This window comes from Narcine bancroftii, chromosome 2 (assembly GCF_036971445.1).
Source record: "Narcine bancroftii isolate sNarBan1 chromosome 2, sNarBan1.hap1, whole genome shotgun sequence".
Classification (NCBI taxonomy): domain Eukaryota; kingdom Metazoa; phylum Chordata; class Chondrichthyes; order Torpediniformes; family Narcinidae; genus Narcine; species Narcine bancroftii.
This window is the reverse complement of record NC_091470.1, coordinates 50406828-50431795: the sequence shown is the minus strand read 5'-3', so window position 1 is coordinate 50431795 and position 24968 is coordinate 50406828. Positions and strand designations below refer to the sequence as shown.

The following is a 24968-nucleotide window of genomic DNA, read 5'->3' as shown; positions in this document are numbered from 1 at the left end:
TGTGTAAGGATCAGATCACTTGTGAGGCCAGTTTCCTCATTAAATAGTTCTCCATTGTTCACTGAATTGGCCCTGGAATTTGGTGTGAAGTGATACATATATGATGAAGTTCTCTTTCTTTTTTCTTTGGCTTGGCTTCGCGGACAAAGATTTATGGAGGGGGTAAATGTTCACGTCAGCTGCAGGCTCGTTGGTGGCTGACAAGTCCGATGCGGGACAGGCAGACACGGTTGCAGCGGTTGCAGGGGAAAATTGGTTGGTTGGGGTTGGGTGTTGGGTTTTTCCTCCTTTGCCTTTTGTCAGTGAGGTGGGCTCTGCAGTCTTCTTCAAAGGAGGTTGCTGCCCGCCAAACTGTGAGGCGCCAAGATGCACGGTTTGAGGCGATATCAGCCCACCGGCGGTGGTCAATGTGGCAGGCACCAAGAGATTTCTTTAGGCAGTCCTTGTACCTTTTCTTTGGTGCACCTCTGTCACGGTGGCCAGTGGAGAGCTCGCTATATAACACGATCTTGGGAAGGCGATGGTCCTCCATTCTGGAGACGTGACCCACCCAGCGTAGCTGGATCTTCAGCAGCATGGACTCAATGCTGTCGACCTCTGCCATCTCGAGTACTTCGACGTTAGAGATGAAAGCGCTCCAATGAAGTGCTAATTCACTGACATAGTAGTTATCTGTTTCCAAATGAACATCTGTCATAATAAAAAATACTGGAGACATATGTTCACATTTATTAAAGATTTTAACAATGAATGCAGTAAGAAATTTCTTAAATAGATTAAAATGAACCCTTACCTGTTCTGTTATTAAAGCTGGCACCTTCTGCACTCACAGAATATATTGCACTATACCTTTCAGGAGGAGATAGGAGTGAAACCAGTATCACAGCCAACATTTCCATCTCACATAATTCTTTTAAAAATGCATTGTTATATTTAGGATATCATTATCTCAGAATACTGCCATTTTTACCTCCATAAGGTGGTACTGTACATGTATTTTAAAAGTTTGATTGTGAAGCTAAAATGAGTTATTTTGACATAATATGGTGGTATATAATAATTAAACACATTTAAACATTTCTAAGGGTTTCTATTTGTTGCTTTTGGAATTCAATTGTATATTCATCAACCGTTATGGCCATCCTGTGGTCTCTAAGCGTCAGTCCCACACTGCTTGATGTTTTTATGTACTGGCTTCTTGGGAAAGCATTTTTTTAAATATTCTTTTCTATCAACAAACAATCACACAGGAAATTAACTGCTCAGCATGTTTTGTAAGTATAATGGCAAATGAGGATTCAGAGGCCATTCTGGGAAACAGTAAAGCTGTTGTGTCTATTGACCTTTCTATTAATTTATCAAAGAGTAGGAGAAATTTATAGATGTTTTATGGAAAATAATTTCAATTGATTTTTACAGAACATGTGACTTGCCAAGACTGGAAGACAGCAAATGTTAATTGTTAATTGTCTGACCATTATTCATACAGAGTGTCTTTGGACTTTTTGTTTCAGGAGAAATCTCAGTATTGTGGGAAGTGGAAGATTTAGAAACTCTATTATTTGGACTGAAGTTCAGGGTACATAGCTGAACAGTGATTTGAAATTCATATACTTCTGCATACCATTGTTTAAGTCACCAAGTTCAGCCTTGGTATACTGCCCTTAAGGATATTAAAATATCGAAGGTTCAACAAGCCTGCAGAAGCATGTGTTTAAAGGATGTAATTTTGTGAAATGACATGATTCATATTTATCCAATTAATAATAAACTTACCTCTGTAAAGCAGTCCTCTCATGCCATACAAAAACCTCCTACAGCAGGCTGTTTATTTGAGATAAACCCTGTTTATCAGTCTTCCCAGGCAGTGTCTATGGAGAGAGAATTGATTGCCACTTTAATGACATTTCATCATTAATCTGTAACATTTATCCTCCATTTTTCTCCATAGATGATAACTGACCAGCTGAGTATCTTTCTTGGTTTTATTTTAAATTTCCAGCGCTCAGTGTTTTTCTTTGTTTGACCTGAAAGAAGAGATGAGGGTCATCAGAGATATATTTGATTACAAGTTATGGAAGATCAGAGAGTGCTCTAAAGGCATCAGTGGAAGGTAAGTCCATTTCTCTTCACAGAATGTGTGAATAGTGCATAGCTGCGACTGGTATTTCAGATACAAGCACTGAACCAGACTAGGTTCTAGAAGTGAATTTATAGTAGTAAAAAGAACTAATCTTATGGTTGGATGAATTTTGTCAGTTCTCAGCAAGGCCACTGGATGAAGCGCAGAGCTTGAAATTAAAAGGAAATAATTACTCTCTGCTCAGAAGCAATAAGTCTTGCAACCTCTCTATTGGAGAACTAAATTTAGCTTCTCTTCAGACATTAAAAATACAATGAAGTACATATCATTTTTGTATAAGATTTTAATATCATTCATGTTTTAGCTGTTACTGGCAGCTTCCAGCAAATTAATTCTGGTAATCGAATAGCCAAAATATTTAAATTTGCAATAAAATGAAGGCATAAGGAAAAGACTAGGAAACAAAATATCTGTAGAGCTCAGTCTATTTCCTACACTACCATCTCCAGTCAAATTATATCTCTTGACATAAGATTGTGAAATTAGTTTAAGAGTTACATACAATCTAAAAAGCTGAGCAAGGTTCACAGATGCAAGAAAAATGAAAGCACACAAATTTCTATAATTCTCTATTAAATATTATTTAGCAGGTTAGTATTATAATCCTTTCCATTATCTGTAAGGCTAGACTATCACTGAAGTGTAATGGACCACCCTGATATTTCTCATTTTCTTTATAACTCAGCATTTCAGATCATGGTAACCTGTTTCATATTTTTCACTTCTGAACATATTGCAAAAATGATTAGAAATAAAAGTATAAAACAGAACTAAGGATAATACCTCAATAGTTTCATTAATTTGCTAAGAATGCCAGCAATTGTTTTCAAAGGTTATCTTAATTTCTAAAATAGGAAATAGAAAGTGTTCAGGTGAAAGTGATGAACTTGGCATGTAATTTACCTGAAATAATAAATCGTTTTTCTGTGTAAAAGAATTGTCACTTGAGGAAAACTCCACCCCTTTCATTGTTCATCTTTTGAGATAACAACAGTCAGCTTTCTATGATGTCTTTGTTCATGTTCTGAAAGAATTGAAAGTCAAAGATATTGAATGTGCTTATATCAAAGCAGAAACAATTCAACTGAATTAATGCAAAAATGGCAAGTTTGAGAAGATAAATGCTCATCCAGTTTGTAACTTTACCACAACAAAAATCCAAAAATTCTATTTGCTGCATGTTCCATGAGCAACAAAAACAATATGTGCCGAAAAAAACAGTATGCAATTGATAATACTCTTATTTTTTTTACCAAGTAAAACTCAGTAATAACCATTTCCAGTTGATTTTGCATTGCTTTGAAAATTTAACATTGTTCTTCCTGACATTGGGTTACCTTGATGCAGTTTCACTGTCAGGAATGCATTGGATGGCATTGTTCCTATTGAGGTATTTCTGAAAAACTTGGATCCTGAGGAGGATATCAGTGGCTCTCCTAGGAAAATGTAATCTATGTTGGATCTGACTGTATTGCTTTGAGTATAATAAATCATTTATCTGCATCTTGGAAACTCCTCTCCCTGCACTACATTGGCACCCCTATCTATTCCCTTATCCCAGCCTCCTCTAATCTGCGACCACGAATCCCATCCTTCCCTTTTTTTTGAATGTTTCTTTTTAAGTTTTAAGAGATACAGAATATAGGACCCAATTAATGTAATAACAAGAATACATTGAATATAAAATCATAAGGTCTGAAAAAAAAGGAAAGGAGATTCCCTCTTCTCTTAGCGCCCCTTCCCCAGATTTGAAAGAGAAAGGGACAGATAGCAGGGAATAGAGGGAGATAAAAAGAAAACAGGGAAGAAAAATTAACAGGAGCAAGATTCGACATCTCAGTCACATAATTTTAAAAGTATTAAATTTCTAATAAGTATACTAATTGACAAATTTCTAAATAAATTCTATAATCTTGGCATTTAAGTAATCTAAATAAGATTGCCAAATTTCAATCAACATACTATATCTATTCCTAAGACTATAAATAATCTTCTCAAGGGGAATACAACTTTGCACTTCCATGTTCCAACGATCAATGTGAGGTGGGGAATTGGATTTCCATGTTACCACTATACATTTCCTGGGTATTGACAATGCAATTGTAATAAATTTAGATTTACTTCTGGAGAAGTTAACTTTTGTAACTGCCATATTCCCCTGAAGAAACAATTCTGGGTCTAGAGGGAAGTTGACCCCCACAATATTTCTCAACATTTCCCTCAATTTTGTCCAAAAGGGTCTTAATTTCATGCATAACCAGGTGGAATGTAAAAAGGTACCAACATCTTACTTACTTTGGCTTGGCTTCGCGGACGAAGATTTATGGAGGGGGTAAAAGTCCACGTCAGCTGCAGGCTCGTTTGTGGCTGACAAGTCCGATGCGGGACAGGCAGACACGGTTGCAGCGGCTGCAGGGGAAAATTGGTTGGTTGGGGTTGGGTGTTGGGTTTTTCCTCCTTTGCCTTTTGTCAGTGAGGTGGGCTCTGCGGTCTTCTTCAAAGGAGGTTGCTGCCCGCCAAACTGTGAGGCGCCAAGATGCACGGTTTGAGGCGATATCAGCCCACTGGCGGTGGTCAATGTGGCAGGCACCAAGAGATTTCTTTAGGCAGTCCTTGTACCTTTTCTTTGGTGCACCTCTGTCACGGTGGCCAGTGGAGAGCTCGCCATATAACACGATCTTGGGAAGGCGATGGTCCTCCATTCTGGAGACGTGACCCATCTATACTACATCTAAAACACCTATCAGAAAATTCTGGTTTATTTTTATGTATATTTTGAGGTGTGAGTGCAGAAAATTATAATGAATCAGTCTGTATCTAGAATTAATTAAGGTAGTACTATCTACACATAGATCTGACCAGCATTATGGATTGATTACAGTGCCCAATATACGATTGCCATCTCTCCCTCGATCTATGAGGTCCAGATTTTGGGCTTTGATCTTGGACCAGAGCATATATATTAGAGATAAATTTGGTTGCATTCCCCTTTTGGATTAGAATTTCCACCCTTCCCACACTCAACCAAAACCCCCAAGTCCAGCCTTGGGAATGAAGTACTTGATCATTTCAGCTATGGATCCATGCAATGCTTGGTCAATTTCAACTGAGGCCTTGGGCTTAGGATGCAACTGATGTTTTCATTGGTGGACCACTAACAGACATAGTGATTGGTGCTTTCCTGCTTTGTCACTCTGCCGCTCCTGTCATGGACATTAGCATTTCTATGTAACATCTCTTTGATCAGATTAACTCCTGCTTGATTCTGCACTCTCCTATTCATACTTGAACCCCAGACAATAGAATGATGTTGACAGGCCATGAGAAGAGCAAACCATAAGAGTTCTGAACAGGAGATGATCATATCCTAAGCAATTCCAGCAACTGTTGGCTGTTCTTATTTTCATATTAAAATATTGCATAAAATCTGAAAATTAAAATTTCATTTTGACTCTATCTGAATCTTGTGAACAATTTATTTGACTGCATGATGTACATGTAGAAATTTGGAAAATTGAGCAGAGTTCTGGGAGCATTCGCTTGTCTATGTGTCAGTGTATTAAATGGGCTGGGGGATGGGTGGGAACAGAGGGAGGGGAGAAGGGAGGAGAGGGAAGGTTTGGGTTGTGCATTGCAAAGCAAATGTAAGAAGCACCTGACTTACTGCAGTTAGAAGACTGGTGTTTAAGAAACCAATAAATTCATTTTTATGTCTGTTTTAAAATGCTAGATCCTTAACAAGGAAATGCATTGTTAAGGATACGGTGAAATAACTGAGAAAAAAAAATTATATATGCAGGAAAAATGGAAAACTTATCCAATTGTTGACCTTTGGTGCCTCAATAATACATCACAATGTAAAGCTTAAAAATGATTCAGGACTCCCTGAAGGTTCAGTGGTTAAATATGCCACATGATGTGGTGGTGAGCCATAAACACAGGAAGACCTGTAGTTTGCTCTCTGGTCTGTGCTAACTCAGCTGGACTGATTGCAGAGCTGCTATAATTGACTTCAGCTATGCTGGGCTCAGAAACTGAATGTTAGTCAAGGCTCCCATTTTGATCATTATGTAATGACCTTCGTGGAAAGTGTTTGTGTATGGATGTGGCATAAGGAGTTCAACTTCCTCATAAATAATCTGTCTCTCAAGAAGTTTCACCTCTAATGGTCGAAATGTTCAGATGACCCTGAATAGAGTTATTTGGACCCGCAGAGATCAGCCTACTAAAATAATAGTTCTTTGCACTGTAAAACTATTCAGTTGAAGTTCACATTCAATATTTTTATTTCAAAAATATAGACATCTTCAAAGTTTTTTCTTTCCCCATTGGGGTCTGGCTATACTTGATCATTTAAATCTGGTCTTCTGCACACACAGTACTTTTTTTAAAACAATCTGTGACCTAATGATTTTCAGAATTGAAAGTTACATATGTAGGCAAGTCATTGACACATGAGAAAATCTTGAATGGTTAATGCTGTGGATCACAGGAATCACTATGGCATTCTTAAAATATAACCTTTATTGTTGAGTTGGTAAAATATTGTTATCTTAATTTTTTTATTTCTAATGAAGTAAAGAAGAAAATAATTGATTGTAGGTTTTCAGAATATTACTTGAACTAACACCTTTGAATTTTATCATGAATCTGCATGAATTATTTTGTTTTGATATCAATATTCATGTCTTCACTTAAAACACAGAATGAAATTGAGCTAAATCTTGAAAGGTAAAGTCTGTTTTAGCATTGCATAAATGCAGTATTTTAATTAAAAAAAGAAATAATAACAAGTAAAATTGTAATTCAAAAGGCCAGATTATATAATCAATCCATTTATTTGTTTAAGGAGTGAAATTTCATTGTTAATGTAAGAGAATGATTTTTTATCTAGTTAAAGATCAAAGAAACGTAATGCAAAGGTGATTTCTGACTGGAGAAAAATTAAAGCAACCACTTATGTACAGTTTTGCATTAAGATGTTTTTTGTCAATTTTATTTTGCCCCTGAACATCCATTGCTTGAGTCCTCTCTATGTCTTTCTCTATTTATATTTAAACAGCAGACATTTTGAATGCAGAATGCCTGAATATCAGTGCATAATCTTCTGAACATTTTGTTTTTAATATTCGATAGTAGTTAATTATTAAAACTAGGTATTTGAATTATAAATATACTAGTTATGCCATAGTAGGAAGAGCAGCCACATAGCCTCAGGCAAAGTACTTCCAGTATCCATTATCCTCCTGCCTTCATTATGCTGCCTCCTATCTTTATGTCTTTTCTAAAAACACAGAGACATCCTTTGAAACTAACCTCCCCCCCTCCTTTGCCCCCACCACTAGTTTCCACCTCTCCCCCCCCCACCCCACATCACCCCCAAATCACAAACCCTTCTCAATATGTATGGAGGCCATTTCCTTGAAGTGGAATGTCATACTTGTCCTAAATATAATAAATTGCTATCTTCAAGGCATTTCTGCATCTAACACACTCCCCCAGAATTCTGCCTGCTCTTTTTGAATCTGCTGGGCTAGATGTCAGAAATCATACTGCAGAAAGCGATATACAAGGAATTATTAACATTGTCAGAAATGAGCCAACTAAGTAAAAACAGCAACAAGGAAAGAAAATGCTGTTGATGTAGCAGAAACAAGGAGCAGTAAGTGAATAGTAACCTGAACCTAGTTTGCTTTATCATGCTTCCATTTCAAACCTAAAGAGACAGTAAGAAAAGGATTGCAGAAAATGTGTCAGACAGTTAGAGATTCAGCAATGATAAACTCACAAAGTAGCCTACACTTGTATTGATTTTATTGTCTAATTTTAAGAAATAAAGATGGACATTTTTGAAATGACACATTTTTGATATGGAAAAGTAATGCACAATTAGACCACGACAAAGACTATGCACATATTTCTTTTGAAAATGTTCTGCCCCTCTTTCACTTGACTATCGTATTGTGCACGTAACAGTAGTAACTTGATTGATTTTGCCCAATTCTGTGCTGCTCAGCATTTTCCTTTTTGAAAAAATAAGCTGTTGAAACATTTACTTAGACCTTCTGTGCATATAGGAATATATGTGAACGATATCACATTTTCTGGTATAGCATATCATAGATTTCTTTGAAGTGATATCAGACAAAGCTACTGAAAATTTACCATTCCGCAATTTATTTAAAGTGTTGTACCATCACTTTCGTGGCAGTTGTATAATGTTATACAATGTACGATTTTCATGAGATTGTACTGATTGAAAATGCTTTCAAATCTTTTTGCTTTAAGTGCATGAAAGTCCTGGAGACATTACTGTATTCTTTAGGAATTAAATCATAAAATTTGTTAGTTTTTATGTAGCAATCTAATGCTCAAAAAATGAGGTCAAAGTACAAACACATGAAGGAACTCAATGTGTCTGCATCAGTGGGAGAAAAATAATTGTCAATGAACCTTTCGGGGTGGGGGGGGGGGTTTATTTGCCTTTTTAAGAACAGCTCCAAATTGCAGACAGGCTATGATGTCCATGATACATGGTCCAGCTTGTCTGGGCCTTGCACAAGTGAGCACAATGTTAAGTGGAATAAAGGACCTCGCTATTGCCATTTATAGGGAACAGATGTAACTGGTGCAGTGTAAATAGAAAATATTAGAAGCACTCAGCAGGTCAAGCAGCATCTGTGTAAAATATGCATTTTAAGTCAAAGACCACAGAAAAATGAGAAATCATACCAAACAGTAAATCAAAGGTGATGCAGAGAACTCAAGCCATAATGAGGATATGCTTAGGAGATCAGGCAGTGCATGTGGGGAGAGGAAACACTGAGATAATTCTCCATCTGGCTAACATTATCGTTGTAAACCGAGAAAGCGAGTGACTGGAACTGTTAATTCAATATTGAGTCATGATGAGTAAAGCATGTCCAAACAGATAATGAGATGCCACTCTTCAAGATGGAGCTTGATACAGGTAGATAGATCATACTGGGCTTGAACATGAAAGTGACAAACAAATGGAAGCTTAGGACCTGTGGATGAGTAAAGTGTGCTCCAGAAAGTGGTCACTCAACCTGTGCTTGGTTTCTCTTTTTTGCAGGAAACCACTGAATTAGAAGAAGTGGAAGTGAATGAATGTTTCACTGTTTCTGATGGTGTCCTTGTTCAGATGTCATTTGGGTTTGAGGATAGCTTGCTTTCCTTGCCAAGTGGAAGTGGCCTGTGCGTGATTTTTTAAAAAGCAGTACAGACATTGCAGTTGGCTACCCCACAACCTTGAAAGAGCAGATGGATTGACTGTAAATGTTTTGGGAGCTTAACTTTCCTTTTTTCAATCTTTTTAAATTGATTTTTATAGGAAATACAACACATTAAACAACTTTAATAAATTTGTGATAGAAACAACACCTTTGATTTTTCCATATTGAAAAAAATAATTATGAGAGATAGCACATTAAAAAAAAATTAAATTAAAAAACATTCCTAAATGGAAACCAGAAGCAACTTTGAGAATGGGATTAGATATATTCCTATTGGTCTTGGAAAAGCTAAATGGAAGAGAGGCACCCAATGAAGAGGCCACTGAATCCTGCTGTATAGATCTCAATTCTAAATCTGTCCGTAATGGACAATCCAATTTATCAGAATAAAAATCCAAATAGTTAAATAATGAATATTAGCCCAATAATAAAATCTAAAATTAGGTAAGGCCATACCTCCATCCTTTTTCAATTTTGTAAATGAAATTCATTAATTCTTAGCTTTTTGTTCTTCCAAATGCATGAAGAAACATAACTAAACTTGTTTTAATACTGATTGGTTCTGAAATACGACCATGGATTCTGGTTTGTGGTAGACAAGGTGCAGCAGATGTTGCTTTCATGAGTGGACCAGTAGATATGCCACGGAAATTGAGCAGCATTGTGAGAATCCTGTAAGCTATTCCTTTTAGCAGGAGGGTGTATCCACTGAGGATCCTTATTAGGTAGTTTTCTAGTTTCATCTTCAGCAGGAATCAATGCTCGAGGTTTTTTCCTCAATAAAGAGGTTGCAACCTAAATCTACTTACTATTGCAGCCAACATTGCAATTGGAAAACTGTTCTGTGGTTTCAACGTGATCAAGGCTCTTAGCTTCAGTATATCTGGCTGTTGCTGGAAATGTAAACAACATTTCACAGTATGAAGAACACTGCTCTATTATTAACCCCACCAAGGGTCTTTATAGGGAGGAAGGCTTTTTCATCTCTCACCAGTGACACAAAATGGAGCACGCATGACCTATTTTTGTCTGACCTGGAAGTTTCCTTATGGTCAGAGTGCCATTCAGAGTTAACAGATTATTTTATGATTCCCTGATGAGCAGTTCCCTATTTGTGGACTTGAAGTACTCACCATCAATATGCCACTGGTGAGGGGCCACAGTGAGCGAATGCATCATGCAGGTGAATGCCAACTATCCAAGCAGCAATCACCTTCGATCTATTGCAGTTGAGGAGCCCTGACTGTATAGGCCGCAAGTTTGGAATCTTCTGCTGTTATTTCTTTTCAATGCCAGCTGCACCCTCTATTATTGTTCAGATTGCATTCACCATCCTGCTGACCACCTTCTCCAAAGAATCCCAGCTGTTGCAGATTGGATTTGAGTGAGTTATATGGCCCTCCAGAGAGTCATGAACAAATCTTGCAATTTAGGACAGAACTGAGATTTTGACAAGTTGGTGAATGGTAGAATCTGGAGTAGTTGATGGGAATGTGGAGAGAATCAAATAAGATGAGTGTGGATGGATGCTTGTGGGTCAGTATAAACACAGTGGCCATTGGGGAGCCATGGATACCTGCAATGATCCTAACTATGCCTGTCTTTTTATTGGTTATGTGGAGCAATGCATGCTACAAGCCTACAAAGGCAACTCTTCCTCTTCCTCTGCTGCATTGATGACTACATTTTTGCTGCCTCATGCACCCATGATGAACTTGTCAACTTTAGCCACTTTGCTGCTACTTTTCATCCCAACCACAAATTCATCTCTGGCAACAGTGATTCTATTCTTTTCTCTCCATTCCTTCGTCTCTATCGCATCTGCTCACACGATGAGGTCTTCCATTCCAGAACATCTGAGATGACCTCCTTCCTCAAAAACATGGCTTCCTCTGCACCCCCCCCATCCATCAGCTTAGCTCTTACCTGCATCTGCCCTGGCCTCTTCTGCCCCTAGACACAACAAGGGCAGGATTCCCCTTGTCCTCACATATTACCACAATAGCTTCCACATCCAACATATTATCCTCCTCAATTTCTGCCATCCACAATGTGATCCCACTACCAGACACATCTTTCCCTGTCCCCTCCTCTCCACTTTCTGCAGGGACAATTCCTCTTTGTGACTCCCTTGTTCACATCCCTTGGTACCTACTGTGACTACAGGAAATGCTACACTTGCGTCCACACATCCTCTCTCACCACCATTTAGGGCCCAAAGCAGTCCTTCCAAGTGAAGCACAACTGGACACAGAGCGGGAGATCAGTTTATTGAGTTACCTGTTTGCTGCAATAACAGAGTCTTCCCAGTGGCCAACCATTTCAATTCCACACCCCATTTCCACACCGACATGTCTGTAAACAGGCCTCATACACTGCCAAGCTGAGGCCACCTGCAAATTGGAGGAACAACACCTAATATTCCATCCAGCTCCCCACCCGCTTCCCTTTCCATTCAGAGAGTTCCCCCTCCCCATCACTTCTCAGCTCTTTTCTCTTATGCCTTCCCATCCATATCCTAAAATAGGATACAAAAAGCTTATTCAAGTGTTAATATTGAGTAAAAAAGAAATGAGAGCAGATAAAGGACCAAAAGAAAATGGCGCTAGAGTAACAGTTGACAATGAGATACCAGAGGATTTGAATGAGTATTTTGCATCAGTCTTCACTGCGAAAGACATTAGCAGTGTACCAGACTTACAAGGGTATCAAAGAAGAAAGGGGAGTGTAGTCATGATCACCAGAGAGAAAGTGGTTGGGAAGCTGAATGGTCTTAAGGGTAGATTAGTCTCCCGGACCAGATGGAATACACCCTTGGGTTCTGAAAGAAGTAACTATACAGATTGTGAGGTATTGGCAATGATTTTCAAAGAATCAATAGATTCTGGCATGGTTCAAGAGGACTATAAAATTGCAAAGGTGACTCCATTATTTGAAAAAAGCAAGGGAGAAAGCAGAAAAGCAATTATAGACCTGTTAGCCTAACATTGGTGGTTGGGAAGTTGTTGGAGTTGCTTGTCAAGGATGATGTTACAGAGTACCTGGAAGTTCATGACAAGATAGTCCTTGGGAGAAAATCCTGCATGACAAACCTACTGCAATTTTTTTTGAGGAAACCACATGTAGTCTGGACAAAGACAATGCAGTAGCTGTTATATATTTGGACTTTTAAGACCTTTGACAAAGTAATTCACAGGAGATTGCTTAAAAGACGAAAGCTCATGGAATTACGGGAAAGATACTAGCATAGATAGAGCATTGGCTGATTGGTAGTAAACAGAGAGATGGAATAAAGGGATCCTATTGTGATTGGCTACCAGTTACCCATGGCTACCATGTAAGTTATTGTCTTTAATGCAATGATCAGACACATTTCAACCGTGGATTTTTTTTTGGTAAGAGAGACAATTTAACATTTTTAATATTTGTGGCTTTTACATTAAACTTTTAACTTTTATTAAATTGAAGATTGAGAGGCAAAATTAAATTTGAAAGCTGCCCATCTCTAAATTAGTAAATCAATTCTTTGAAAATAAAATGTTGCTCCTATTCCCTAATGGATCTCTTTTTAAATTAATCATAAACATAGCAGAGTTGAATTGTGCACCTGTACTCACAAATACAGTAAAAGTAAAATTATTGCACTTGAATCTAATGGTTGCGAACATGCCATGTGGATAGTCCAGGAAGTAAAAATATCAATTGGCTGTTGCTTAGTCGGATACACAAGAACTTAAAGATAGACAGGAGAAGGCAGATTGCTGGAAAATAAATATAATTTGTTTATGAAGCTATCATTTGCAAAAGGAACTGTTTTTTCCATTAATAGTTGAATGTCTTTCTGTTCCTTTCCTTCCCATGAGAGGACTGTTGGATGGTTGGTGGTTTATACATTCAATCTTGTGAGAACCACAAGCTCAGAGCAGCCATCAACACTGGAAGGTGTGGTGGTTAAGAACAGAAGAGTGCGGAAATAACCTACCATATAGATTGCAATCAGAATTCTCAGATTTATTACAAGCCATCCTGAAACATAAAACAAGAAATATGGAACACAAAAAGTAAATTTGGTCTAACAAGATACAAAATGACTTCTTCCAATATTGATAGGCAAGTCAAGAAAGTAAAACTGAAACTATTGTTGATCTCTGGAAATAATTAATAAAATATCTAGCATATCAACATTGGAATCTGACATTTAGCGTTTAATAGATCATCCCTTGAGCTGAGACCAGATCGGAAAGCTGAGTATAATTAAGTTGCAATTGAATCATACAATTTATTATCATGTTTGGATCTCAATCTTTTTTTAAATATATTTCTTAAGCATTTAGATGATGCTCTTGCCAACTTCTTCGGTTCTTTCTCTCAATTTCACTACTTTTTGTCTCTAAACTATTCCATATTTCATAAATTCCACATGATGCTTTTGCTGTCACCTCAGACCTACTGGGTAGATCGAATGCTATCTGAAGCTTTTTGTGGACAGCTATGCCTGACTAAGCAAATGCTAAAAACGAAGCATTCAATGCTTTCAGGAATATTAAGGTCATAATTTGGAGTACTTTTCTGAGAATTTAATTACCAGTCAGGCTGGGGATGAAGAAAGCTGTAGTGATTTTAATTTGAGATGCATGGTTTAGTATCCATTTAGATCAGACAGGAAGACAGCACAAAAGGTTGAAGCCAGATAAAATTTAGATGACTATACACTTTTGAGAGGGTTAATGGAGTAAAAGGATGCAACCCTTTAACTTCATAAAGGATCCTGTGGGTTTGCTTGTGGGACTCACCAGGAGTGTTCCTGTTTGACAAAGTTATAATCTTGCCAGAATTCCCTCTTCCATTTGTATACCTGAGAAAGCATAGGGCAGGGTTTCCCAAACTGGGTTCTGTGGAACCATGGAGTTCCATGGAAAGGCATAGGGGTTCTGTGGAAGAACTGACTGGGAGTAATAATGATCTACCTGTTTTTCTTTAAATCACTTGTTACCTCTGTCTTTAATTCAATTTGTTTCTGGGATGGCAGCAAATAGTGCACTCCATCCTAAGAAAACAAAATGGCGTGATAAGGCCTGATGTCTGCTCTGCCCTGCACATCATTTTCAATCAATGAGAATCCGATTTCTTTTGATGCTAAGATGGCCATATTTTAAAGATATTCCACGTGTACAATATTAAGAAGCATGGTTCGTTGGATTAAAAAAGAAACTAGGAAACAGGATAATTCATCTGAAGAAAGTACTGAGGTGCCACTGTTTTTTCATGAAGATTCTTTAATTATGCCTATATTGTAAAAAACAATGAAAATTATTTGTCATTTGGATTCACCTAAGCCGGGAATAAAGAGGCACCAGACACGCAAACATTAAGAAGGAAAGAAACAATTTCATTCATTCCATTAAATGTAAATGAGAGGCAACAAATGATTTCAGTGTGGAGAATGGTAAGTTAATTTACTTTCTTACTATACTTGTGTGTGTACCAGATCTTTTAAACTGTAATTGATAATTGGGATTCCGCAATTTCCAAGTTCCCGAAAAAAGGTTCCGTGAGATAAAAAAGTTTGGGAAGCCCTGGCATAGGGTCTTGAGAAAATGATTTGAGAGGAATCCCAAGTTGAAGAAATTCCTGAAGTTCCTGTTTGTTTTCAGTTGGAAACTCATTACATTACAAAGTCCTTCAAGTTAGTATAGGAAATAGTACCGGTTTCATTACCACTTTATTTTCATTGCTCCAGCCATCCAATTTTTGCAGTGAGTTTATGATCAAAATCTCCTAGAAAGCTCTGTAGTATATTTGGTCATATTCTGTATTATAACCAGGAAGAAACCATTCTATATAAATAAATGAACAGCAAGAAATATCAATATGGCAAAAAGGCAAACTGTACCAGAAGCATCAAAGCAAGGATAATTTAACATGATCTATTGTCCCTATGTTTCATCATTTTCCCTGAGAAAATATGAACTAGGTTTTGGCCAATATCAATGTGATGGAAATCACAAGCATGTGCTTTATCCTGTCTTATGCAAACAGATAAAAAGTTCTTAAAAGTCCCTTCAATTCCAGTCCATTCAGTTGTTCACATGGCAATTCAAGAAAAAGAAAAGAGCAAAAAATAACTGTAGTTGCCCTTGAGTCAACAGAACCATGATTCAGCAATAGACCTACCTATATACAGTATCAAAAATATATTTCCTTAGGCAGATGTTGCATTTTATTTAAATTCTTTATACATTGCACATCTAGGAATTTTGTTCCAGGTGATGATTTTCAGCAAAAATGACATCCATTTGAGCTGATGTTTCTGAGGAACAAATAAGGAGAAATTATGACTAGAACTTTCTTTGCTGGGGGACTAGGTTTGGGGAGGAGATGGTAAGGAAGAAGTGGGTTGATGGTCCTGCTGCTGTGCCTTACAATAGATCTGGTCATTTGTGTACACTTCACTTATTTTTCAGGCTGAGAATGAGTAGATTGTGATCAAACGTGGTAGATTCATGCACTTGTCTAGTCAGTAAATTTACTCAGGCTTTTCCAGATCAGATTAAAATACATGGGTGTCAACTCCGAACCTTTGACCTCAATTTTGATGTTCTCAGTGTTTCAAACTGTCAACAGTGAGAGTGCACCTCCCCTTTAAGAGATGTTGATACTTTCAAAAAAGGTTTGAGTTTATTTTACAAAGCTTTATAATGCTTTCCAGCGTGACTTTTACATACATTGTATGAACATCCATGCAGCAGTGCACAGTGGAATATCAATGTTTTTAGAGACGTCCTCACTGTGATTGTCCAACTTAGCAAAGGACAAAAGTTGTAGTTGGTACTTTCTTGATCTGTATGCATGGGTTACACACTGCTTTGTTCATTTCCCTACTGTACTATCAAGGGAGCAACTGCCAGCATTTCTTACAGTAAATCCTGATAGCATACTACATTTTCCAGGGTCTTAGAGACTAGTACTGGCTGGGGGCACAGATGATAGACAACGTTTGAAGACAATAATCACAGATATGCAGTGGGGAATATCAAGCCATTGAGATTTAGCCATGCACCAATTTAATTAAGATAGTTAAAAAGTTAATTTTTTTCATAGTGTCAGGAAAATTATTAATGTAAAGTCTGATTTAAAAAAATACCTGTAAAATACAATTAATTATATTATTTAATCTCTTGAAAAATAACATACAATTTTAAAATGTGTTATTTTTGTGTTTTTCAGTATATAGAGTTGTATTTCTTTAATATTGACTCATATCAGTTGAGATGGTTAACATTTTAAATTAATCCAAAACTGTATTTACCCCTTTTATGGTAGATACATAGGAATTAGATGTAAAAACTGTAAGAAATAGCACTGACTGCTGTCACACTAATCTGTGCAGATGACAAGGTCTAATAAGGTAACTAACCTTAATCGGGGAGTAGACGTGCTGCATTTGACCTCAACACCCTTGTGGTAGGGTGGAAAATAATGGGAAAATTTAGTGTTTTGACTGCTATGTGAGCCCTACTAGAATTGTATATGTATGGACATCGATGTTCTTGTCAGTTACGGCTCAGTTGGTAGTACTCTGGACTCTGAATCAGAAAGTTGTGTCCTCAAGTTGGACTCAGAGACTTAAGCAACAGAATCTACACTGGCACTCCAGCGCAGAGATAAGTGTGCACCCTCCATTGTCAGAGGTCCTGCTTTTCAATGTGATATTGACCCGGACCTTAGAGATACATACAGCGTGGTAACAGGCCATTCTGGCCCATGAGCCCAATTACACCAAATTAACCTACACCCCTGGTACGTTTTGAAGGGTGGGAGGAAACTGGAGCCCCCAGGGAAAAGCCACGCAGAGACATGGAGAACGTACCAACTCCTTACAGATAGCACCAGATTCAAATCCAGGTCCCGATCGCTGGCATTGTAACAGCATTGTGCTAAATGCTACGCTGTTTTGTTATGTTTCCACTTGCTACAATTGTGACCCTGCAATTCATTCTTTTATTGCTTCAGCAGTGTGCCCAAATTCTATTAGTTAAAGTCAACTTTCACTTCCAAGAGGGAAGTTGCATTGTGAATACAAGAGGTGCTTCAAAGTCTTCTGATTACTAACTGCAGATGGTCAAATCCTGCAGCTCATATTTTCCTTCCTCCCTTTCAACATATCCTTACCCTTGTGTCAGGAGGTAGCAGAGAACCTCACGGAGGTCAGACTGTTGAAGAAAGTGAAGATTAAGGCATGTATTTAAGCAACATGTTATTCTTGTGCCCACCAAGTTCGAATGAGTCACTAGAACTATGGACCAATAGCATTACCTGCTGTTCCACTCTCCTGCCTCGGCCTTGCTTTCTGTTTCAAGGCAAGGATATATTTGATAGCACAATTCTACACCCTAAAGGACACCAATATCAATCATCAGGACTCTATGTCTGTGTGTGGTTAATCACTGGAGTCAAAGTCATAACTAGTTGTGCAATATGTTCCCAAGTTACTCAAGTGAATGTGAACACCAATGATACTGAATGGAAGTATTATGATGACTGTGAAAACACTGTGCATTTACTTACCTCATGCTTTGAGTATATTAGCACAACATCTAAGGAATGGAAACCTTCCATTTGCAGTATGTCCCCGAGTTATGTGTGGCATTCATAAAATGGCATGCAAGCTTTCAATGTCAGCTTGTACAGTGGGAAAGTCTACAAACCTGGCAAAGCTCTGTGCTCATTCCGCTTGCTCCTATCTGCAAGAAGTCCCATTGCTAACATCAGCTTTATATGAATGTGTAATGCAGTGCTTGCCTTGCCCTGAGATTCCAGATATGACTGAGGCAGATGGAAGAATTCAAAAAGAGCATTCCTGCTGAAGATAGCCAGCATTCCTCATTAATCCTCAGGTATGAGAATTGCTCCTGAGCATTATGGGTAGGTATAGACTCCTGCTGAGAACCTGTCCCTCATCTCCTTCCTGCTTCCCCCCCCCCCCCCCCCCCGATCCGTGTGCTTCGATTCCAATAATGCCACGTCCCAAAAACATCCTCACACACTCATTTACAGGAGTATTTGGTTTGTTGGAAAATTTGAAGCCTGAACACACATCAGCACTTGTTCCTCTGTGTTCTGAAGATTTTAGTAACTTTGAACTACTGTAGGACTTTAAATACATTTTGAAAGCAGCAAAAACATAGACATGACAGTGGAATTAATCAACAGCCAAATTATAAGTAGCCGATGATCACTTCAAATAGTGCTCGTGGGAAGACTTCATGCAGCGAAACTTCATTTTGGTCCCAATTGGTTTGTGCTTACTTTGCATTCTTCTTTCATGCATACTTATTCAGGAGCCCTCTGATTGATATGATCTGGGATAAAAATGTGCACATGGATATTGGTTGAAATATTGGATCTAACAATGGGAAGTACAAAGCCATACCAAGGGAACATTGAACATTGAGGAGAAAAGAAGTTGGAGGAAGACCTGCAACAAAATCCTTCCCTGGTCACTTTTCTCATAATTTTAATTTATAATTTAGTCATAAAAACAAGGTGCTTTTTTTTATATGGGATATTTTCTAAAGGGAGTTCCTAGTACATTACAGGAAAATGAGAGTATCAAGTGGAAAAAAAATGAATGGATTGGAGATTTGTCTTGCTTTGATGTTCATTGGCATTTTCAAAGCTGTGGTAAACAGTCATTCTGCACACTTTATTTGTGGACCCACGGCTGGGAAATTCAGTCACACAATTGTCCCCAAGGCGTGTGAACAACCAAATAGATCTTATACAAAATGAGCCCATTCCCTGGTGTAAAGTATATAGATAAGTTTTAAAGGAGATAAATTGTGGCAGGTTTTTTTTAGTGTAGGTCACATATAAACACTTCAAAACAGACTTCATTTAAAATGCCAGAGCTCCGCTCAAGCCAGACAGTCCAGGCTCCAGGTGCCTTTGCAAAGACTTTGAAGTGTGTCTATAAGGACTTCACAAGTAGCTGTTAATTGGACATGCTGTGAAGTAATGGATTATTGTTTTGGAAAGCAACAGATGAACGAACTCGGAAGATTAGGTCTGGAGCTGTCTGAGTGCTGTTGGCTGCTCTGAGGGTCATGCAGTTTTCTCTGAGTGAGAGAGAGAGAGAGAGAATTCAGTTCTACAGTTCAGCAACAACAGCTGGGACTGGAACAGGACAAGCTGGAAAGCTTGTGGAAAATCCCCATGTTGAAGACAGGTTGTGAGTTCTTAGTTCAGCCTGGTCAAAGCCCTTGTGGTCCATACAAGAGGAAAGGACTGGCTGTATGTTCCTCTTGAAACAAGGGAAACCAAAAGGAACTCTATGGTGACCTGAAGGAAAGAGGTTATCAGCTTGAAAACTCCGATGGGGCAAATTTCTTCAGCAAGGCACTAAAATGGGGCTGTTCAGAAGGAATCAGTTGTGGGTGTCCATTGAGCAACAAATCTCTCTCTGAAAACCAAGAATAACCTTCTTGAGTAGTAACCATTTACCTTTCAAGCACCAAAGCCTGGTGAAGTTCATAAATGTTAAATTCTCTGCACAGTATAAAAATTGCCTGCAACCATCAAACTTGGAGAAGTGAGATTGGACTGTGAATCAAAGAACAATACTGAACTTGTATACACATTACATGCATATGCGCTTAGAATTAGAAGGGGGTTAAGTTAGGTTAAGTTAATAGTAATAAGTTAAAGTTTGATTTTTTTATGTTTAAAGATTATTAAAAGTAACTTTTGTTTAAGTAACCATTTGCCTTGGTGAACTTCTATTGCTGCTGGGTTTTGGAGTCCTCTGGGCTCTTAACATTAGAATATAAATTCTGAACATTTTCAAAATGATGGGTTAATCTATAGTAAGCAAACATATTGTTCATCCACATTGCCTGATGCATTTCGCTGATTAGTTTGTGGCTGTAAAGTGGTTTAAAGAATATCAAATTTGTGATAGTAGACTATAAATGAAAGGGAGCAATATGGCCTTCAAATGCAATTTTGCCTTTTTTATGTGCCGTAACAAGTAACTGATGCCAAATTTGGTTCTCCCAAAAGTTTTGAAATAGGTGATAAACAACCAAGGAAGAACACTAAACTGTTCTTTACCTATAAAGGAGTAGTGACATGACTTGCATGATCTCTGAAGTAATCAGGCTAAATTTAACACCACTGCTGCCACTTTGTTACACACTGATTAGATCAGGTGTAAGGCACATTTCCCAATGGCAGTCAGGCAATGTAACAAACTTGGAGGAGACAGAGGTTGAAAGGAGGAAGAAGAAATGCTCACAATTCACATATTAAAGTGCTTGTAAATGAGAAGCATGCTGAGGAAAGGAAACCTTATGGATTCAATGCCAAAGGAGTACACTAGCAGGTGGATAAAATTGTTTCTTCCAAAATGGAAAGAATATCAGAGGTGTTATAATGTCTTGGAATAAGTGAAGAGCTGAACACTGTAAAAAAAAATACAGTAAACACACACATGTCTGAAGACATCCATGTAAAATTCTGTCTCAAGGCAGCCAACATCATAAAGGATCGATTACCCTGGTCACAATCTCATCGCACTGCGGCATTCAGGCTGAAGGTATAGAAGCCAGAAGTTCAGCACCTCTAAGTGCAAGAACTGACTTTTCCCAACAATTACCATGCTCTAACCCACCTCATACTATTCCAACCAAAACCATAAACTAATTCAGGACCACCAAAAGGTTTGTCTTCACTATTGAAATGTGACTTTTTTTTTGCACTGCAAATATTTAATTATCTATCCTTTTATGTATTTTTCTGTCTTGCTATATTGTGGAAATTTAGTTTATCTTTGGTTGCAGCAAGTAAGAATTTCAGTGCATCTGTATAGATCTGTATTTACCTAATGACTATGACCTCACATCGTCAGAGGCCTTTTTTTCTCCCTACAACATCAAGACATGGAGCAGGAGGAGCTGGAAGAAGAAGAAAAGGATAAGGGGAAGAGTAAAGGCAGAGGAAGCATATGCAAATGCTGTTGACGAGGACACAGTGTCATTACATCTGACTGCCACTTAGGTTAGAGGAATGCATGGGCTTGGAGAGATTCCGGTCATAGGCAGGCTGGAGCCTGGCTTGAAGTATAGGCAATTAGGGTCTGCAGAGGTGGGGTTGGAGGGGCTGGAATCCATGTTTCTGTGAAATCCCTCAGGGCTTAAATGAGGATTCCATTTGGAATGTTTGCATATCAAGCCTGGAGAGGATGCACAACAAGATAGTTTGCACATTACATGAGCTGATAGATCAAATGAGGAAGATAGAGAGCATTAAGGTGTACATCTTAATCTTAATCTACATCTACAACACAGGATACGAGTATATAAGCACTGCTGCCATGCAATTTATGTGATGAATGAGGATGATTTCAAGCATTAATTTAGAATCCTTCTCCCCCTGCACCGACTGTTTTTCAGTAACGCCAAATGGCACTCTAAGATGGACTGCTCAAAGATCTGAAGAATATGATCAAGGTAAAATGGTACAATGAAGCATCGACTCATGCTCCCTTTTCTCCAACATCTTTCATTAAAAGCTACACGAACAGCTGAAATATTGTTCATCAAAAGCGATTCCATAAGCAGGATGTCATGATATTATAGTGACCTGATTGGACTGGTGTCTGCACTCAACCAAATAGGCTATAATGCTGAATAACTACCATGGATGGACATGACCATCATTTTAACACTAACATAATGGAATCTTCTGAGGAAGATGTTATGCAGAATTCAGAATGCTTTAGGTGTTACGCCATTCTTCAGGAAATAGAAAGATAAATGGTGAGGCATTTAAGCAATAGGATCAAGGTTTAATTCCTCAATATGCTGTGAGCATGCAGGTGAACCTGAAAAGTGGTATGAGAGGAAGAATAATGCAATATTTGCTCTTACTTGGCTACTAATTGTTATATAGTAGTGGTGGTTATAAATGGAGTGTAGAGAGGGCCATTTATTTTGCAGGGAGATACAATGAATGTGGACATTATTCATGTGGAACATCTCTTTAAAACTAAATCCTTCATTGCACATGCATTGCTCACCTGCATGTAGTGACATGATCCAACTGCTGTGATTGTGCATGAACATTTCCTCAGAAGCATAATTGTCCTTTTAGTCCTTCAGATTCACCTTATCTTCCTGTTATATTTCCTGACCAAGGGCCCAGGCCTGAAATGTTGGTTACCCCTTTACTTCCTACGCATGCTGTGTGACCTGCTGTGTTTCTCTAGCACATTTTTGTAATGAACTTGACCCCAGTTACTGCAGACTTTCTTGTTTAACTCTACTACTCCTTGTTGCTCCATAGCTGTCATAGGATTGATGCTCACCTGTGGTATTTGGAGCTTGAAAAGATATAAAAAGGCATTGTCTCCAAGATTATGTCTCAGGGCAATGATGCCAAAGATATATCTGCTGGTGTGGACTGTCAAAAGAATGAAGACTCAGCAGAGATGGCAACTACTTGCCTGAAGACCTCCAGGTTTTCTGAGGAGAGTCCTCATGGATACATGAATGTAGTTGATGGCAATCTGGACGATGGTGATCTTACAATGCTACTTGACCTCAGTTCACAAAATGTTACTGAAATCAATAATAAGTTTGTCTGGCCAGAAACCTGGAATCAAGGTTGAGAATTGCTATGATATTATCCTCCAAACTGAGATCAGGCTGTGAATGAAGGTTCTTTTGGATGCTACATGCTCTCATTGATGGCAAGCTTCAAAAACCTAAGGCTGTGGGCACATGCTTCCCGAAAAGGTCAAATAGGATCAGTGTCAGAAAAATTGTCCTTTTAAATGCCCAAATGAAGAAGATAGCATGTGGTACATCTTGGTTATCTCTGACCATTTAATGATGGTAACTTTTGAGAACTGAGGTCCAATTTATCTTGGGCGGGTGATAAATATTTGACAACCCAACACAATTTTATGATCAGCACCATCTCGCCCAGGTATGATGGGAAAAGTAGTTTACTCTGGTTTAAACCAATTTTGGATTGCACATCACTAAAAAAAAACAGTGCAATGCAATCCAGTTTCTCAACATGTGTGGAAATAGAAAATATGTTTAATATGCAAACTTCATTATTTTGATAACATACCATCGCCTTCAGAACAACAAGCCAAATAAACTACTGTGGATTTTTATGCTGGAATAATTTGGGACTTATCAAAAAAGTTTAGTGTGACTTTACATCTTCAGCAACTAAAATCAAATTAGAATATATAAATGATCCGGCTTGCATCCAATTATTAAAAATGTAACTTTTCTGTGCAGTATATTTTTGAATATATCAATTAATTTAGTACATCAGGCAATTGTACTTCAGTGTTTTAAATTTTATAACAAAAGTTAAAATCATATTTCCAAAAGAAAATGTAAATAATACACAGATATGGTAAACTATTGCAGTATGCTGGAATTCTACACTCTGCTGCAGGAATATTACCAACAGAAGGACTTCAATGCTTTTAGAAGATGTCTCATCATTACCTTCTCAATGACAATTCGAAATTGGCAATAAATGCTAGTCTTACTAGTGAAACTTGCAACCTGTAAATGTATTGTTTTAAATCAATGATTGTATGTGATTGATATACATATAATATTGGAAACAGTTTAGCACTATGGGTCGATACTTTTTAAAAAAAACCTCTTGGTTCATAATTCCTTCATGTTAAAATCTTAAAATTTATAAGCTTCAGTTTGGATATTTTCACTCTCTAGATGCATAGAGAGAACATTTAAAATTTAAACAAGAACAGGTATTGATCAACTTAAGAGCTATATTGACACCATTTATCAATGCCACTGGTATGAATTGGAGAACCTTGAGTATTTCTGGTGCTCCCTCCTTTCATGACAAGAAGTACACTTGTGTTGTACTTCCCACAATAACAGAACATTTGCTCCATGAGAAATCAGAATCACAAGATTCTTTGCATTAGCTTCTCACATAGAGTACTCTCCATAATGTTTGGGACAAAGACACTTTTTTCTTCGATTTTCCCCTGTGCTCCACAGATTTAAATTTGAACAATTTTCGTAATTAAAGTGAACATTCCAGATTTTATTCAAGATTATTTGTATACATTTTGATTTGACCATGTAGAAATTACAGCACTTTTTAATACATAGTCATTTCAGGCCTCCATAATGTTTGGGACATTTGGCTTTATAGGTGTTTGTGAGTATTCAGGTACATTTAATTGCTTCATTGGTGCAGGTATAAGTGTGCTAGGCTTGCTTCTAAGCTTTTGAACGCCTTTGTAGTTGCCATTTTTCAAACACAAGGACTAGAGTTGTGACAATGAAAGTCAAAGTCATTATTAGGCTGAAAATCAAGAACAGTAGGAGACATTGCCCAAACTTTAGGATTACCAAAATGAATGGTTTGGAACAGCGTCAAGAAGAAAGAGTGTACTGGTGAGTTCAGTAATCACAAAGGGACTGTATTCCAAGATAGATCTCCACTGCTGATGACGGAAGAATTCTCATCACAGTGAAGAAAAATCCCAAATGTATGTCCAA

General features: G+C 37.8%; 1 long non-coding RNA gene across 1 annotated transcript; it reads left to right on the top strand.

The window, feature by feature from the left end:
- Nucleotides 1-12759: 12759 nt before the first annotated feature.
- On the top strand, nt 12760-21930 carry LOC138752334 (uncharacterized). The gene is made up of 3 exons (XR_011350530.1): nt 12760-12794; nt 14736-14845; nt 21852-21930. It is a non-coding gene; the product is annotated as an uncharacterized lncRNA (long non-coding RNA).
- Nucleotides 21931-24968: the final 3038 nt, after the last annotated feature.